This window comes from Lepidothrix coronata, unplaced genomic scaffold (assembly GCF_001604755.1).
Source record: "Lepidothrix coronata isolate B3197 unplaced genomic scaffold, Lepidothrix_coronata-1.0 Scaffold127, whole genome shotgun sequence".
Taxonomy (NCBI): Eukaryota; Metazoa; Chordata; class Aves; order Passeriformes; family Pipridae; genus Lepidothrix; species Lepidothrix coronata.
The window spans coordinates 933,963-948,173 of record NW_016690307.1 but is presented as its reverse complement, the minus strand read 5'-3'; the positions used below and the strand labels follow the sequence as shown (position 1 = coordinate 948,173).

Sequence of the window (14,211 nt, the reverse complement as noted above, 5' to 3'; positions counted from 1 at the left end):
GTTCACAAAAGATTAATCAAGTACAATGTGACCGTGTCCGAGTTTATGTAAAAGAAAAAGAAATCTAGAGAATTGCATCACATGCTTTCCTTCCCTATTTTCAAACTTTCAGAAGGCTAAATTAAATTTAGTTCTGATCTTATTTACACTAAGTTTACTGATGTAATTTAGTTATTTTGGATTGAGCAACTCAAGGTTTAAACCAGCAAACTGGAGACATGGGAGAGATAGAACTGTCAAGGTCCTGAGTACAGCTTGTGAAGACAAGACATAATGATTGTTTTTCCAAGAGTGTGCTTTGCAAGTCAGTTTACAATATAAATGAAGATAGCAAATAATGTGAATCTATAAAAGCATTCTTGTACTCCTGAGTCATTGTGCAATAATTTCCATGGTAAATTGATATGGGAACTGCACCTGAAGTAAAGGAAATTCTTCTATAACTGAGCACAGAACTGGACTCAATTCTAGTCTGGTCAGAGACAAATGGAAAGGGCAGTTGTGCATCACACAACCAGTGTTGTATCCTCTAGACCAGTGCTAACTATATTTATTACACATTCCTTGATTTCTGACAAATCTTCCTAATATTTCAGTGCTCTGGAAGAGCTTGTGTTCATTCACTTTCTGCATACACAGTCAATAAAACAAGATTTATTTTCTGTAAGGGAACAAAAAGTCATAAACTAAAGGAATTCCTAAAATATCAGTGGAAAGGCTTCTTGATTTACAGAAGGATGTTCAAATGTCACCATTCTGAATTAATTCAATGTAAATCCAGAATAAAACTCTTGAAATCAAGTGATCGGATATATTTATTTTTCTTAAACATATGTCTGGATTTTTTCTTTATATTCATTCCCATAAGGGAAAGAGGATTTTTGTCCCAGATGATTCACCTGATTGTAGTATATGGCTAAAGAGCCTAGTGGCTTGTAATGATACTGGTACTGCAGATTCCCTATATAGTTTTGGTCATATGGAAAAGGTACTGATTTCTTGTCACACATACTTTCTTGATGCGAGTATGAATCACCTAGCTGAATATTTTCTATGCATCTTTTGTAATTTACAAAGAAGCATTGTTTTACACTTACTAAGAGGTCTCATTCCCCTTAGGGAACTCCCATGTTGGTTTTCTTTGCCTGCCTTTCTAGTATCTCAGCCAACTCAGGATTGAGGTTCTGTGCCTGTCTTTTTTTGAGGAAGCTCTTTTTTGCTTAGAGAGGGATCTTTGTTGAGTTTCCTCAACAAAGTTGCTTCTATCTTCTTCTTACTTGGCATGGGAGACAGTGCAGTCTGGATACTCTCCTGCTTTACTCTGCCTGGTATATTTCTTTATGGTTAGCTCCACATTTTAAGGCCTTGTTCCACTCCCTGGTTCACTGTCAGGGCACCTAACAATATGGGGTATTACTCATTTCCTCTCTTCCTCATTCAAGGAGGTTTTTTGAGGAGTATATCCAGTGTAGAGTTTGATAGGTTATTTTTTTTGGCTTCAGGTTTTACCTTGTCTAAGCTCCTTAAAATACAGTAGTCACATTTTGTAAATCACGTTGTAGCCTCTATGAAACATTTTAGTAGCATAACTGATTTTAAACTAATGATCCACACTCTGAGCACTAGGTATTAAAAAAACCCCAAAACTAAAACAGCTGGCCCATAATACATTTGGGGAGTTCAGTATATATTTTATGTGATCTTCCCTTCATCTTTTCCCTCGTGTTCACTGCATGTTACAGAACTTCTTCTGGAGACTCCTTTGTTTAAGCTCCAAGGAACAGTTGCAGAGTTCGACATTTTGACAACTTGCTTGCAGCAGATGGGCAAGTTTCATTAGCTGATTGTTATTGTCTGTTAGGAACTTAATACTAATATTTGAGCAACATGGTCTAGTGGAAGGTGTCCCTGCTCATGGTAGGAGGGTTGGAACTAGATGGTCTTCAAGGTCCCTTTGAAGCCAAACCATTCTATGATTCTATGATTTGAGCACAAGATCCCACATTCAATGGCTATAACATTAGAGTTGAGAATGGTTTTTATCCTGCTAGGGGAGACCATTTACAAATACTTTTTTAGTCCTATCAACCCTGGAAAAAAAATATTCTGTGTATGTAAAAATTAAATAACAATGCATTCAGACTCTCATCTAGAAAGACATTGATCACTCATAACTAAGACATAGTAACCATCACGGTTCTTAAACAATGATCTTTTTTCTTTCATGCAGATTAATTTTATAGCACTTTAAATGCCATGAAAATGTCTGCACAAAATAGGGCTTGGGGAGATTTATGTTTTCATTGCTGCCATTTTCTATAACATTTGTCCCTAAGATCATGTGGTCACAGTTCCTGACAGTTTAGGGCTCTGCTTGCACTGTTATGCATCAGATTTAGTAAACATTTACAGAAAGTTTCATTTCAACTTGGGGAATGCACGTTAGAAGGTAACAATACACACACATCTTAGACTAAATTTTGTTTCATATAGTCTATTGAATTAAACTGCCAAAACAATTTAGTGCTGACAATTGCCTCCAGCATCTCTTCCCAAACCACAAGATTCTGTGAAGGAATGAACACTATTAAGTTCTCTCTCTCTGTCTCCTCCTTCCTAATCCCTTAACTTCTTGCTGAACTTCCCTTCTCCCAGCAACGCCACATTACCATTACTCATACAACTTACATGACTGGAATTTTTTTCTGTGACTTCTCTACACAACAAAACAGTTTTACAGCCTATAAAGTACTAGCCAGAACATGAAATACACCTAACTTCTGATACCTAGACAAGGTCTGCCTTAAACCAAATCATATTTGATTTCAGATTTAATGTATAACCATAATTAATATATGTGTGTTTATATAAGAAAGATATTAGTTTTATGAGGAAACAAAGCCTAATTCAATGCTGCTCAGGTTCCTCCATCTTTGCTAAAGCAATGGGAACATTTTGGCACAATACTGGTACATAAGCTACATAATGACCTTCAGCTTTGTTTCAATAACTTTATCATCTCAGAAGATGTAACTTCCATTTCCCATATCCTTTTGTACACCAAAAAGGAATAGATCTGCAGTCTGAATTACATTACTTGAGAAATGCTTCAGTTTTCCTCCTTTGTGGATTAATCCTAATTTCTGTGAAGGTGTTCTCTATTTTTGAGTAGTTAACAAACAGTTCCTACGAAAAAAGCAGTCTGAAAGTTGGTAATTTATCATTTTGACTCTTTGTTGTTCACAGTGTGTCTGGAAACCTATCTGTAGTTTATATGGCAAGAGAATAAACAAGGTCATATCTTTCAAGGAAATAAGTGCTTCTGGTAAAAGCCATCCAAAGGGACCTTGACAGGCTTGAGAGGTGGGCCTGTGTGAGCCTCATGAGGTTAAACAAGGCCAAGTGCAAGGACCTGCACCTGGGTCGGAGCAATCCCAAGTAAAATGGGATCCATGGAAAATGGATTGAGAGCAGCCCCAAGGTGAAGGACTTGGGGGTGTTGGTTGAAAAGAAGCACAATATGAGTCAGCAGTGTGTAGTCAGAGCCCAGAAAGCCAAACATACTTTGGGCTTCATCAAAAGAATTATGACCAGTATGTGAGGGAGGCGATTCTCCCTCTCTACTCCACTCTCATGAGACCCCACCTGGAGCACTGCATCCGTCTCTGGTGTTCCCAACAAAAGAAGGATGTGGACTTGTTTGAGCAAGTCCAGAAGAGGGCCACGAAGAAGACTTGAGGGCTGGAGCATCTCTCCTATGAAGACCGTCTGAAAGAATAGGGGGTATTGAACCTGGAGAAGAGAAGACTCCAGGGACACATCATAACAGCATTCCAGCACCTAAAGGGGCCTACAAGAAAGCTGGAGAGGGATTTTTGACAAGGGCATGTCGTGATAGGACAAAGGGGAATGGCTTTAAACTGACAGAGGGTAGATTTAGATTAGATATTAGGAAGAAATTCTCTACTGTGAGCATGGTGGAACATTGGAATGGGTTGTTCAGAGAAGCTGTGGATGCCCCATCCCTGTAAGTGTTCAAGGCCAGATTGCATGGGGCTTTGAGCAACTTGGTCTAGGGGGTGGCATCCCTGCCCATGGCAGTGGGTTTTGAACTAGATGATCTTTCATTCCATTCCAACCCAAAGCATTTTGTGATCCTATGAAAATTTATTATTGCTGGGACTTAAAAATACTTTCTGGTATCTATCTGTGTGGTTATCAAAATGTTTGATAAAAGTAACTGGCTACAGGATGACAGCTGATTCAACCTCCTGTCCTTATCCCTGAAAGGAAAGGCTACAGGATTCAAGTGTGGGAGAGCTCAGAAAGGTTCTTTGGTTTTGAGTTTGGCTTTTTTATTTATTTAGTTATTTAAATAAATAAAGGATTAGAGGCAACTGAAAAGAAAATAAAAATAACTTTATATTTGTTGGAATTGGTTTATACTTTTCAAATTAAACAAATGCTTTTGCATTAGCTATGGAGTCGCTACCATAACAATGTAAATTGTCAGTTGTTGGTCATGCATGACAGATCTACTCTGATATTTCTACTTCATATTTAAGGCACATTCTCCAACTTTTAATTCTGCTCACAATGTAGTTGTGAAGGATTTAATTTTATTGAGCAAAGCTGATCCTTACATGATTTCAGAACCAAAGATGAAGACTTTAGAAACAAAAGAATTTGAAGCACGGTAATTAAACTGTTAGCAATAAAACTCAGCCTACTACTGACAAGGCAGAATGTTACCTAATTCCCATTTATTTTTGTGTATATCATCAACAAAATTGTTATAATCTGCTACTTCTCTGTGTACACCCTCACTAGAGTGTGTAGGGCTGATGTTGAAAAAGCTGCACTTTGTCTTGAAGAATGGTGAGAATTTTAAGAATATGGCCTGAACCTGAGATAAAAAAATCCCCAAACTCAATGGATAACTACAGAGTGCTTTCGAACTGTAGTTCATAATTAGAATTAAGACAAAAATAGCTCCAAACGAAACCAAAACCAAAACAGCCAAAATTAATACCATTGAAATCAACATCACTTTGGGCCAAACTGTGACTGTTGAATATGATCCTTAATACCCTTGAAACAGTCCTGCTTCTTTTCAAATTATGGTGTATTATATCAATGCAGTTGAAAAGTGGACTGTAAACAAGGTCAGATCTCAGTCTGAGCTAAATTTGTAGAAAACAATCAAAGATACAATTCATTTTAGTAGTTGAAATGGTATTTTTTTTTTATTTCCATTTGTTTTATTTCACATGAGGGGTATACCACACTATGCCAATGATTAACTGAATTATTCTGTAAATGTGTGTAGTTGTGTAGATGTGAGTAGTTGTTCCTTAGTATCATACACAAAGCATACACATCACATCAACAGAGCAGCACTGAAGACAATGACTCCTAGCCTGAAATTTATTATCTTTTTCAAAACCTTTAACAAACATGACAGAGACATAGGGAAGTTCCATTTTTTCTGTATCAACAAAGCTTCTCTCTGAGGTGCCTCTCTTTCTGTACCACCTCCTCTCTTGACAAACTACACATGCTGGGACAGGCCATTCTCCCAATTTCACACTTTAGAAAGCCCATGTGTACAGAGACTGGTGTAGAGCAATAACTTTTGAAGCAAGGTTAGTTATGGATTGATATTGTGATCATGGTTGGTTGAACTCCAAAGAAGAAATTTGTTTATCAAGGATCTGCAAATTATATTACTGCATTAGGGCGTGAAGCAGACTTTCAAGTATAAGCTCACACAGCAGCACTAGCTGTCTTTCTGTGGTTTGGTCTTTTAAGCATACCATAAGCTGATGTGCAAGTAATGTGTTAGGTAGATGAAACAGGCTCAGATTTCACTTTGTGGAGAAAAAGATTAAGCTGATTTCAAGGATGGAATCAGAGGAATCAACCATCAGATCCCCTCCATATATTTGTAGAAGGCCTAGCATGCTAAGAGCCGAAGAAGAGCTTCAATTGTTACTATTACATAAAAGTAGTAAAAGCAACACAGGCAGAAGAGCAAGGGGCAAACACAGGTTGACTGATTTGAACAGCATTATTGGGAATTTGAAACTCAAAAAAACCCTGAAATTTCACAATTATTATATTTTTCAATGTATTTATCAAGGAGAAGGTATTGAAAAACAACTTTGTAATTATCTGGAAATGTGTGAAAATGAATAGTCTTTCATATGCAACAACCATAAGAAGGATGAGGAACTGTCTCAATTTTCAGATGTGTTGTGAGTGGGGAGCTAGGTCTCATTTATGATATTGTTTCATATGTCTGTTATCCTCCCCCAGTAAGCTATACGTATTCACAGAAGCCCACGTAGACTGCTGGGGCAAGTTGCTATGTTCATACATCAGAAACCGGAAATAGGAATGCTGTGATAACACAGATCTTTTCAAACACTATTTTCTCTAATTCACGGATCAGTCACTGCTGTTTGGGTAAAATACAGCTAATCAGATGTAAATGGTTTAGTTCCACAGTGAAGGAACATACCCAGTAAATATTGTCCGTCCTTCCTCCCTCCATCTTCCATTATAAGAAAATACCTCCCTTTTTGTTTCTTTGTGTAGTACTTTTCCCTTCACTTTATCCTTACGTTTCCACATTCCTGTTTATTTCTTTTCATTCCTCCGCTTTCCAAATATTTCAGCCTCCCGAAACATCCTATTGTGCATAATTTTCCCTCCTCTGGAGGACATCTTGAATCCCTGGTACATAAATGAGACTACAGATATTCAGTACTCAGGAACTGTTCATCATTAACCCAGAACAAAAATGATATGGATGTGTATTGTTTTCCTGTAATTACTAATGAAGGAGTAGTCTTGAAAGACAGAAAAAGTAAAGAGTTAAAAAAAGAGTAAAGAGTAAAAAAGAGAAATAGAATAACCAGAAGACAAAAAGAGTGATCTCATGCTCTTGCCTTTCTCAATTATGAAGCACATTGTTACTGATGTTATCGAGGTCAGAGAGAGGGAAAAGAATTTATTACGGTGCATATTTGTTAAATCCGTTGCTAGAAAAAGTTAACAGAATCAGGGAAAATGGTTTTCTTTTTTTGCTATATGTATTAGTCTGTTTTCTCTGTAACATATATATTGCTGTGTGTGTGAAAGTGATGCAAAATTAAAAAGATCGGGAAAATAGAGGAACCATAAAATAATTATTTAGATTGCAGATGAGTAGAAAAAATACATAATTTAGGATCTTTAAACACTGAATACTGTCACAAAGCCAATGAAAAATTCAGTAACAGCCATGGACCAACATTATTATTACTGCAGTTTTTTAATCTCTTCTTCAGAGATAGCTGCAAGCAAAAAAAAGAGAAACTATAAATTTATAAAACAGCAGTATTCATCACTGTTTCAGAGTCTTATAATGATGGAAAATAGGCAATTATAGAACAGCTTAATCCTTGTGGGTTTTGGTAAATTGGAAGAGAAGTGTATCAGTAATACTATCTGAAATTAAACTGTATAGATTCTCAGTGTCTTCCGCAGCTACCCATATGTGCTGTCGTCCCCCAAATCCCTTCTGTCTCTCTGGTGACTACCCTGGGAACCTCACCCTGTACCAACCCTTTGCAGACATGTGACTTCTGCTTCTTGCCTCCAGGCTAAATCTCACACATAATTAAAGAGTTGGTTGCTTTAGAGGGTATTCTCTGTAAAAGCAGACCTGCTACTGCCTATAGAATCTGAGTGGTTTTAAACATATGGAATTACTGCCTGTCTTTAAACAATGCGTTTAAGTAATTGTCAAGTGTGTTCAGTCCTTCAATGCTTCTCATGAAAGCAGCTCCTTAATACCTGGCCTGAATATAAATGAGAGTTACAAGATTATGTTCAGGTTTCATTGGTGTCGTATTAATAGTGCAAAATGAGTCCAGTATCTCCTCTTTTTTTGTATTTTTCCTGTCCTGAAGGAAAATAATTTTCTTAGCTATCTCTCTTCAAAAGCTGGACAGGAACAGTAGGAATAGTGTCTGCTCCTTCCACTGGTGTATCTGATAACAAAGATGAGGAACAAGAGTGATGGTATTTATTGTACAGAAGATAACATGTGGCTACATTCTGTTTTGTGCCTTATAACTCCCCATCCATTAAAAAATCAACAACAAACCAAACACTCACAAAAAGTGACTGTGAATTGAAAAAACTTGCATATTTTGGAAGTGGACTAGTATTGTCCTAACAGAGTCTGCAAGGATTAGGTTTTTATTTAAACAACCTCAATTCTTCAGGATGAGAGTCCTCAAACCAGTGTAGGAGTTCAGAATTTCCTATAGATCTTCTGTAAAATGGCCTTGTGGGAAAGAAAATACTACAAAGAAAGAGGGAAAAATGTGGGCAATGAGTTCAAGTTGTTAGATGTATCTTAGAACAATTCTACCAGGGAAAAATTAAGGAATTTTACTTTTTGTATTTTATAAACACTTCCAAGTGCCTCCAAGAACTGGAACTCACCAGCCCTGTCTTGTAGAAGTAAGTACCTATGTTTGAAAGGTAATGTGATTAGGATGTGATTTGGAAAAAACATGGCTTTTCAGTATTTTCTATCATCATATACTTTCTAGAAACTGGACCTTGGTGAGGAAAGCAGCAGCTCCTACAGATCTCTAGACTTTTCACTGAGAATGTAAAAAATTGTATTAATTAATGCCAATTTTACTTGTATCTCTCTTCTTTCTCCTATGACAGGCAATTATTCATCATGAAATAAATGCATACAATGCATTCGTTTCACTTATATAAAAAAGTGAAAAAGTCAGAGAATACATGGAATCTCAGCTGACAAACAGATGTATATAACACATGCATTTTCAAAGACCATCTCACCTAACATCTATTGCCTGCTTATGCAGAAGTAATCCTATTCTCTGCAGCCGACAATAGATGAATCTAAGTTCTCACTAGCCTCAGAAAAAATCAACTGTTTCTTTCTCTCTCTTCCTGTCTCTTCTGAATTCAGCAATATGGGACATATTATTAAATGGCATCTAAAAAAGAAGACAGATATTTTGAAAAGTTTGACAAACCTACTGGATGCCATGGTGGATTTTCTACCACTGCATGTGTTGAAGCTGTGTTGATTGAATGTTGTTATGGAAGTTACATACAATTACAATTAGATACCAACAAGAATTAATTAAAAGAATTTCTACTATGCAAGACAGTTACATATTAACTAGGATCTCTCTTGGCCGTATAATACTATTACAGGCCTTAAAAGATGCTGCATTGGCTGTATCTTAAAAAATGACCTTTTAATTTTAGGGCTTAGACTAATGTCCGGTTACAAATCTGCATGCAGTATTAGTTGAAATTCATCAAGTGAAAAACTTTTACATGCAGATAACTATCATAAATCAGATGCCATAAAATTGCTGGTGAATGGTTAATAACTGGATAACCAGTCTAATTATCTAGAGAGAATGCTAACTGTTTTGTTGAGGGGTAATTATGCACCATTATTATTATGAAATGGCTAAACATGGAGAGTTGATGTGAATAATTAAAAACTGTTGGCATTTTAAATATACTTTTTTAAAAAAATTTTATACATCCTTTGCCACAACAAATATGATCTGGCACTTGTTCTTTTTGCAGTATCCATTTTTTTGTACCTTTTGATTTCTCTGGTCTTTCTAGATCTGAATCTTTCAAACTTTTCTGCATGAAGTTAATTTAATGCATTGTCAGTATTCTTCACTTTGGTGAAGTTTTACCAAAACTGCTGCCTCTCATATTAAAGTCTTCAAGGCACTCTGACTATTTGCCTGGCTTCTTTTTAATACATGATCATGAATGCTATATAACATGAAGAGGATAGAAAGTCCAGAAAACTCTCAGTCTTGCTCAGGTTGAATATGAACAGAAACCCCAAAAAGTGTGGAAATAACACCTGTGGAGAGGAGTATCCTGTGCCCTTACCGGCCATGACTCAGCATTCAGCACTAGGAGATGTTTCAGTCTTCCCTAAGGATTTTATATTCACCTCTAAGAGGCAAAGAAAGACAATCTCAATGTGAATCTCAAATTCAACTTTGCATTCTAGCCAAAATCATAATATTGAATTCAGATACTCTTATCTGAATAGATTGTATACTTGATGAATTTTTGCTCCTGAATGATACCATTAGAGGTTTTAATTAAGGAGTTTACTATCACTTCAGTGCCAAATTATGCCCCCATCTTGCACAGGGAGTAAAGGAGAGTGGATTTTTCTTCTTTGCTATGCACTTTGCATAGAAAGAAGGATAAATGGAATTACCTTTACCAGGGGAGTACAGTAGCTATTCTCTCCCTGCATTCCATACACAAACTAGAACAGTAAGAGGTGCAGTCTGCTTCTCTCTGGCTCCTGAGAGAGGGGAAACAATGCAATATTTTATCGACCTATTTTCCTTTATGAGATCTCTCATTGGAAGACTGCAGCCGTGCATATACATACAAAACTCAATAATCTGTGTCAGTCCTGAACTCCTAGGTTGCTACACTTCATGTTTCCTTCCCTGCCAAAAGAATTAGCAATGGAAAAGCACCACCAGGTCATGTGCTTAGGCACAGCAAAATGAAAAAGCTTAATTAGCTCCTACAGGCAGTATAATGAAAATGTGGGAACAAATCTGTGCTGCAGAAGGTAGATTGAGAGGCTGGTGTGCAGGATCCAGCCATCTGTAGGCAGCCTAAAGTAATTCAAATTGGTGTTTTGACCAACTCTGGCTGCAAGTGACAGTAAGAGTACCCATGTGTTAGGCTAACTGAGGCTAAGTCAGCATTTCTTCTGCAAACATTTACTGTATTTTAAAAGCCTGGTGGTTACAGCTGTCTGGGTTAAAACCTCAGATACAGGTCCTGGCACAAAAGCTCACCCTCTGTAAAAAAGAACCCCCCAGTTATTGTGGGACTAGACTAGGAGGAGCATCTCTTTGACTTTACTGAGGAGGTGGGCCCCTCCTCAGAACATGGTGGTGTAACCTCTGTTGCTCTCTTTTGGGGTGGAGGAAATAGAGTAGTAAAAAGTAAAAGTAGCACAGAGGTAGAGACTAATTTTTGGGTTTTTTCTACCCTTATCGTTATGAACTTGCATAAAATAATTCAAGTATATTACAGTAAAACTTCTGAAAAGTTCTAGAAAGAGACTAAGTCTGTTTGCTCAGATTAAACTTCCTAAGAGGAATCAATTTGAGCAATAAAGTCACAGACAATGACTATATGGAGATAATGTGGATTTACATGGTTACCACCAATCTGCTCATATGGAAAGAAACTAAAAAGCAAAACACAAAAATAATACCTCCTCCAAGGTAGACATCCCCAGATATGCTAAAATTGCCAGCACATTTCTTGAGATCATGGTAAGTAGTACAAATATAGAATTTATTATTTTGTAGCAATTATTATTAAAATAATTGTTAGCATTGTCTTCTTTATTTGCTTCCTGGATTTTTATGTTTTCAACCTTGCTCCTCAGCCACAATGACACAAAACTTCTTTTTTGATCTTAAATTTGAGATTTTCAGGTAATCACTTCATTATGATAGTGGAGGCCTCAAAAAACCAACTCAATAGAACAAGTTTGTGGTGGTTTGAAATTCCCAAGATTCTAATTTTTAAGTTCAAGCCCCCCTCCCACAGTTTGCCCCTGTGAGAGGGTTTAGTGATGGTATGGACTTTTTCACTTCATGTGGAGAGTTTTCAGACAAAACACAACCATTCGTTATTGGGGGAAGGGGAAATATTTACAATGGTTTATTTTCACCCACATATATATTTACATTAAATTAAATTTCTCCTTTTCTTCAATAAAAGTCCAAGAAGAAAAGAGAAAAGTCTTTCTGTCACTTCTCAGGCCACAGTTCCTTCATTTCAGTTTTCTTATGGCACTGGTTAGTGTCCTCTATTTTCCTGAGGGAGCAGATTTAAGTATAGCAGTCAGGATTTTGTTCTTACTTTGGGAAATTCCAACCCCGAGCCCGAGCCTTCGGGGGATTTTCCTTGGAGACCTTCACTTCTCTTGGGTTAGAGCATTTAAGGCAGCTTTCAGTTCAGTCTTACCAGAGTTCTTTTGCTCTGTCTCAGCTCGCCAGCATGATAGAAACAGCAGCAGCAGCAGCAGCAGCAGAGGGCACGGCCACCTCCTCCGCATTTTGTCCTGGCTCAGCTCTCAGGACGACTCTGGATTTTTCAGCTCCTTTCTCTCTCTCACTCTTTTCAGCTCCTTTCTCTCTCTCTCTCTCTCTAGTTGCTGCTGCGTTTCGGGACTCCCTAAGGGTTTGGAAGTCCAACCCTCTTCAGGAAGTCTCTGGGTTTTGGGAAAGTCTTACCCTAAACCAGCTCTGTTGAGTTTTCCTCTGTTTTGTTGCCAGCTCTCCCTCCTGGAGGAACATCTCTGCGTCTTTCAGCTGGCTTCATGTTATCTCGTTGCTACTGGCTATCTTTTTGGCTTTCAGCCATCGCTCTCTGTTCAGGACTGCTCTGCTGCCGCTTTTCAATGTCTTCTGCTGCTGCTGACAGTAAGGAAACTCTCCAGCTCTTTACAAGACCTGGTCCAGCTTTGACACTATACCGGGTCTCCTGTAGCCTCAGCTGGGGGCTGGGGGCCCTTGGCCCCCAGAGGGGCTCACTGGCCCCCTGCCTTCTCGTGGCTCAGATCATGGCTACCTACCTTCTAAACTATCTTCACCACCTTCTCTTCCGTTTCTGCAGGTATGTAATTTCCATAGGGCACACGTGGACTATTGATTGGTCCAGTAAGAGTATTATCAGTGGGGCAAACCATTACTACCCCAGAGAAAAGGTTTTTCAAACCACCACAAAGTTACAAAGTAGAATAATGAAAGTTAATAATAAAAGAGACTGAATTTGATAATGAGTTTGGACATTTCAAAGCATGCAAACCAAGACCAGTACACCCTCCCCTCCGCCTCCAATTTCTCCAGTGTTTAAATGATTTTTCAATAATTTTGAGTTGGTAGAAAGTAGAGACGCCAAGCAATTAATTCAAAATGTTCTCAAACAAACCAGAGTTACTTTATGGTATGGAAACTGAGACATATCTCAGTCCTGTTTATGCTGATTGTTGAGTTCTTTTGATCATAATTTACACACTCCCTTGCTTGTTAACTTTAGTTCACACTTCAGAATTTGAAATTGGCTTTTATATCTGCGGTTAGTACAATGATTTGGAAGCCACTGATAATTACATGGTAGAACTAACCCTGAAAAGGATATTTTGAATAGAATCTTTTGTCTGAAGTTTATGTTCTTGATAGCATTGAATACGGTGTGAACAAAGGAAGGAAAACATGGAGGGAGAAGTTAGTACACTTAGGAAAGTTTCAAGGAAGAAGCTGAAAGTAAAATACTGCATGAAAAGTGAACTTCAGACAGAAATTATATACAGATAATTACCTTTAATACATATATTGTCTATATTTTGATGCCTAAAAGAAAATTCAAGGAGAAAAAAAACTGACGCAAATTAGTTTTGGAGGTGAGATAAGGAAAGGGTTTTAATTTGTGCCTAGGCATAAGATTACAAGACACGCGTGCCCCCATGTCTCAGATGTTATGATTTATGATACTGCTTGTCCAATCTGAGGTTTTCCCACTCTGTGGCTTTTGCCCTGGACCACCCTTAGTCACGTCCCTCGGGAATTGGGGCTGGGGTCTCTAAGACCACCTCTTCATCAATCTTCATCTTCTTCGGGGTACAGGGGGCATATATTCACCCAGTTCTTGACTGTACTTTTGGGATTTAGGCCAAGGTACAAGCATTCTCCAAATAGAACAGGCCCATCTTAAAGAGAGACTAAATGTTTCTACTGGAATTCAGGGGGTAGAATTGATATGGGGAGCATGGAATGGGGTGATAGGGTTGAAAATCTATGTTGCTTCTGTGCTAAGGGTAATGGAATAAGGGCTGATGGTTCTAAATCTACTTCTGCTATACAACTACTTATCATCATCATCATCATCACTTATAACGCTTATAAAAATTAAGAAAAAACAAAAAAACAGATGGACCTCAAGACATCATTTTATAAAAAAAGAATGATATTTTTTTATAATATGTCACATTTAAAAATAATTTTTTAGAATGATGAATTATTTTAATATAGAGAACATATAACTGTTTAAGTGGCTATGACACTAGTAAGGCAATTGCTTAAT

At 37.5% G+C, this 14,211-nt stretch overlaps 1 protein-coding gene across 3 annotated transcripts in view; it reads right to left on the bottom strand.

Annotated features, from left to right (window-relative positions):
* Positions 1-14,211, bottom strand: part of RALYL (RALY RNA binding protein-like) — a 378,245-nt gene that overhangs the window by 44,605 nt on the left and 319,429 nt on the right. The gene's annotated exons all lie outside the window — the stretch shown is intronic.